This window comes from Garra rufa, chromosome 20, assembly GCF_049309525.1.
Source record: "Garra rufa chromosome 20, GarRuf1.0, whole genome shotgun sequence".
NCBI classification, from domain to species: domain Eukaryota; kingdom Metazoa; phylum Chordata; class Actinopteri; order Cypriniformes; family Cyprinidae; genus Garra; species Garra rufa.
In genome coordinates this window covers 512,940-518,773 of record NC_133380.1, presented here as the reverse complement: position 1 = coordinate 518,773, position 5,834 = coordinate 512,940, and positions in this window count along the sequence as shown.

Sequence of the window (5,834 nt, the reverse complement as noted above, 5' to 3'; positions counted from 1 at the left end):
CGGGGGACTGCAGTGACCATCTGATCTGGATACAGGTTGGGTCAGGTGGCTACGGTGACCTCGGAATAAGAATGAAACAGACTAATATTAGCGTAGATGCCATTCTTCTTATGATGCAACGAGTACATCAGGTGTTATGGGAAGTGTTTTCGGTTCCGGTTGACCTAATTAATGCAGCCTAACAATCCTTTAACTGATTTGAATTATAGGAATGTGTTAATGTTTCATAGGCCAGGTTAAAGAGATGTGTCTTTAATGTAGATTTAAACTGACAGAGTGTGTCTGCCTCCCAAACAGTGTTAGGTAGATTGCTCAAGATTTTAGGCGCTAAATAAGAAAATGATCTGCCGCCCGCAGTTGATTTTGATATTCTAGGTATTATCAAATTGCCAGAGTTTTGAGAACACAGCGGATGTGAGGGACTATAATGCGATAGGAGCTCACTCAAGTACTGAGGAGCTAAACCATTGAGGGCTTTATAAGTAATTAGTTCAAATTTTCTCATTTAGCCTGACATCTCCGTCTTTCATGTATTTACTTTTTTTTTTTTTACTACTTTTTTTGTACCTGTCACTTTGTCAGCAACACATCTCCACCTTGTTGCAAAACAACAACCTCATTGTAATTTTTTTTGCACATAGTATAGGCCTACAATTATTTAGAGTAGTTCACTTTCAGAACCAAAATTTACAGTTAATGTACTCACCCCCTTGTCATCCAAGATGTTCGTTTCTTTTTCTCTTCAGCCATAAGGAAATTATGTTTTTCGAGGAAAACATTTCAGGATTTAGTGGACATATAGTGGACTTCTATGGTGCCTGTGAGTTTGAACTTCCAAAATATTATTTAATTTAATTTTATGCAGACAAAATTTCAACCAACACAAATTTGATTTGTTCAGTTTAATTTTTTTTTTTAATCTTATTTGATTATTTTATTTATTATTTACTTTATTTTATTTTATGCAGACCTTGCACACTACCTAGACAAAACCACCAACACACACATATCTCTCATCTGGCTAGTTCAAAATGCCATCCAACAAAAATTGAATTTTTCAGTTTAATTTGTTAATTTAATTTATTTTTATTTTATTTTATTATTATTTTTTTAATTAAATTTTATTCCATTTTGAGTTTAATGGCATTTTATTTAATAAAAAAAATGTAATTAAATTTAATTAATATTTGATTTGTTAATATATTATATGCAGATCTTGCACACATATCTCTCATCTGGCTAGTTCAAAATGCCATCCAACAAAAATTTGAATTTTTCAGTTCAATTTGTTAATTTAATTTTAATTTTTATTTATTTTTATTTTATTTAATTTTAATTTAATTTTATTTAATTTTAAATTTATTTACATGTTATTTAATTTATTATTTTTTTAAATTTAATTAATATTTGATTTTTTAATACTTTATTTTATTCAGATTTTACATGTTACTAGAAACAATTTTGTCCCCAAAGTCTACAAAAAAACCACCAACACACACATATCTCTCATCTGGCTAGTTCAAAATGCCATCCAACAAAAATTTGATTTGTTCAGTTTAATTAGTTAATTTAATTTATTTTAATTAAGGTCGAAAAACAACTTCAAAATCACCCTACATCGCTGCAGAAGTACCGACCCAGTGTTTAGAAAGTGAATGTGCGAAGAAGGTCCTGTACCTAAAAAAGGTATGACAGATGATTTTGAAGTTAGAGGAGAAAATGAGACCCTAACTGTCTTGAACCAGAGTACACAGCGTACGCATGCAAATCACAGAGCTAGACAAGATGAGCATTTAATGCTAAAAAGTATATATTTTTTAGAAAATAACCATCGTTCCGCCAGATAAGACCCTTTTTTCCTCGGCTGTGTTTATTTAGAGCCCTTTGAAGCTAGTGTACTAAAAAGGTATCGTGATATCCTGCTTTACTTTAAGAGTGCATTTCGATAAGAGCTGTATTAACACTGTTTATTTAGGGCCCTATGATTAAAGTGAAGCAGAAAATGTGGACGGAATGAATGGACATTTGCAGTTTACTACAAACATACTGAAGCAGTGTTTTCAGCCTCTGCCACCTCAACATATGAGTACAAACACATAAATATAATCTCTAGAACTGCTGTAAGAGTCAGTTTAAGAGCATTTTACCATTATTTTGAGAAAAAATATTCTCATATCATAAACAGAAACGTAAAGACAGCAACCCATCAAAATAAAGGTTCTGTTTAAACTTGACAGAAATATTAATATTAATGTAATGATAGTACTACTACTAGCTACTAATAAAAGTATTACTAAAACAATATTAAAGAAATATTTTTCCAGAAACTTGATTTACCATAATTTACAAGAAAATTGTAAATACGCAAGATGAAGATGGGAAAAAAGAACTAAATAATAAATAATTCTTTAAATAATCTAATAATTATTTATAAATTAATTAGACATGATTTTGATTAGTAAAATGGAATGAAATTATTAAAATGGAATGCAGAAAATTAATATAAAACAGATTCACAGAATTTGAGAAAAATAATGAAATTTTAGGGCCTTGAAATGTACTTTTTGTTAAACTTTTAAGAAATTGCTGTTAAATCATGTAGGTTTAATGATTTCAAATAATTAGACATGCTTTTTGATTAATACTTTTAATGTAACCATTAAAATAGAAATCTAGAAAAATTCAAACAAAAAAAATATTTCATTAGTGTCTTTTTTATTGTATTTGTCCTTTAGTTTGTTACTTGCATCTATGTTCTTATTATTAATAACAAAGATAAAATAACAGAAATGTACTATAACATTACATAAATTGTTACTGTGTAATAAAATTACTATATCATGAAATAAGATTTGGCTTTATCCTTTTAGCTCTTTCCAAGTTGCAAAGATCTCTACATACCTGTAGGCTCGGTAGTTGCTCACCTTAGTCCTGTGTAGTGGTATTTATTTTTTAAAGAGATAAAATAACTATAACCTCAGTTTGGATAATCTATTATTCATTTACTCTACCTGATGTTCTGTTTTTGTCATAGTATCGGTTCAGTAGTATATCGAGATATTTCAGTCAGGTATCGTATGGGAGTATTATCGTATTATGTTGAAGTACGCAATTATATAGTAGTGCTACAGTGTTTAGTGTCTAGATGAAACAAATAGGTCAAAGCCCCTGTAGTGTAGTGGGACAACTTTCAGGCCAATTAACACTTTAAAACCTACTCTTCATAACAAAAGTATATTAAAATTTGTATTTTTAATAAAAAATCTATTTGTTCATAATCTATTATCTCCATACAGTATCCCACTCCAGTACACAATACTATCAAAAGGGTGCTCAGATGCAGATTTTTTTTATTTAGTTGAAGCACATCTGGCTGTTTTCAGTGGATAAACATCCTAAGAGCTTGGATCTTAATCTCTTAATCTCCAACTGCAAATGATTACGAATCTGGAGGGAAAATGAAAAAAAGAAGAAGATATATTTCATTTGAATCACCATATCAACAACAAATACTGCTTTATTCGAAGTTGCCAGAAGTATTTTTCATTATTCACCAGTTCCAACTTCGCAGAGATGTTCTCAAACGGCACAGGGGCACAGTAAGGTGCGATCATTTCATTGATCGATCGAAACATGTCCCTGATCTTTGCATCTACACGCTGCTTTCGTTCTACAATGGAAATCAATTCCTTCAGTTCCTCCAGTTCCAGTTCCTGTAGAACACATGAATAGTCTGTAAACTTGACAGAAGACAGAGGTGCCACAGTGACATCTGTGTGTCTTTCTGTGTTTCCACATTAACACATTTACCTCTAAATCAGGGATGTCCAAACTCGGTTCTGGAGGGACAGTGTCCTGCAGAACAATTAAACACCTGAGCCAGCTAATCAAGGTCTTACTAGGCATGCTAGAGTCTTCCAGACAGGTGTGTCGAGGCAAGTTGGAGGTAAACTCTGCAGGACACCAGCCCTCCAGGGCCGAGTTTAGAGACCCCTGCTCTAACTAAATGTATGTGTGTGTAAGCTTTTACCAATTTGCGTGTTTCTGAACGTTCTTTCTCAAGCTCTTCCTGTTGCTCCTGTGGTGTGTTGTGAGAATGGTGGATAAGAGTCCGAAGTTTTTTTAAGCCCTCCTGGATCAGTTCCTGCTGTTCATGCTCAAATTTTTCCTGCTTTTCCAGAATTTCCTTTCTGATGGACTGCACGCCACCACAGTCGCTGTCTCGACTAGTGTCTTCAACCTCAAATGTTTTATGAAAAAGGGAGAAACAAGAAAATGTGTAACATTACTATACAGTACATTTTAGCTATTACAGTATTTCAAACAATGCATACATTTTTCTTCAAACTTCAAAAATTACTCTATATTAATATTTATTCAGATATTTTCTTGTTACTCCATCTGTCTCAAAACTGAAAATCAAAACACAACAAAATAAGACTGACCCTGTGTCCTTTTCTCATTTGCAATTACAACAGATGAACGATATAAAATAAGATAAGAATCATTTCTAACAGCGAGTATGACACAACCAAGATCTTCTCAACTGCTTACTTCATGGGTTCGATTCCTTTAAGGCACATAAATATTGTGCTACTTCAGCTCAAGTAGTGCAGAAATCTAGATAAAATAAAGATGTGATTGGCTATCAATCAGTGTCCCTCCATTAACAAGGCACTTTCTCTCATTCACTGTACAAGCAGACCATCTCTGCATCTCTTAGCTTTTTATTGTCCTTCTTTAGCTCTTCGATTTTATCTTCCTCTTCCTTTATTGTTTTTATGACCCTTAACCGTCTGGCCTCATTTTCCTTGAAGGAAAAATAGGCAAAAAAGGGTTTACCAATGTATGTTTGCACATTATCCATTCATATCCATGTAGTTGTGGTAACACTTTACAATAAGGGTACATGAATAATCATGTACTAATGCCTATTAATACTTAATTCATCACCTACTAATGATTATTCAAGGAATTAACTAATTATGAACTAACAAAGGGCTATCTTTAACTACAACTGGAGTCATACGGATTCATGGATGAATAACGGCAGCCTTAACTAAATGTTAGTACATGTTTGATAGTTAATGCATTAATTAACATTTATGGGTAAACTTAATCTTTAGGAAAGAATGAGAAATACTCTGACTTTGAAATTAATTTAAGTTATTTAATATTGAATATTGGGCGCTACGAATGTCTATCAAATGCGCTTGTGCGTAGCTCATAGTCAATCGTTTCAATTATAGCTACCGGACGACGTACGTAGAACGACAGAAATTCGACAAGGAAGAAGACAAAGAGTTTTGACCGAGGACAAAGTTATGCTTCTTAAATTGTTTATCAATCGTAATTCAATTTTTATATTTTATTATTCTGTGTATAAATCAATAGGTGAGTTTAAAGGGAAAGAGAACATAAAACAGAAAAGATCAGTCATTAGTGTATTTAGTATTTTCTACACTTGATGAAGAGGATCAACTAATCCTTTGACACCCAATAATGTTTAAGACAAAGCTGAAGATGTCAAATGCTCAAATTATGATAGTATTAAATAACTTAAATTTCAAAATATTGTTGTGCAGCAGAATTACTGACAGCACTGCTATACACCGCAGTAACTCCTGAACAGTGCACAGCACAATATTTATCCACACTGTAGTAACCCCTAAACAGTGTACAATACATTTAATGCCGCCAATCGTCATTCCCCATCACAGAGCGTGCCCGTTTTACACGATTAAACCATCGCACACCCCAAATTCACTCTCTTGCTGCAGTCAAGAATATTGAATGACATTTGGTCCCCACAACGTGATGAATACCAGGTACAC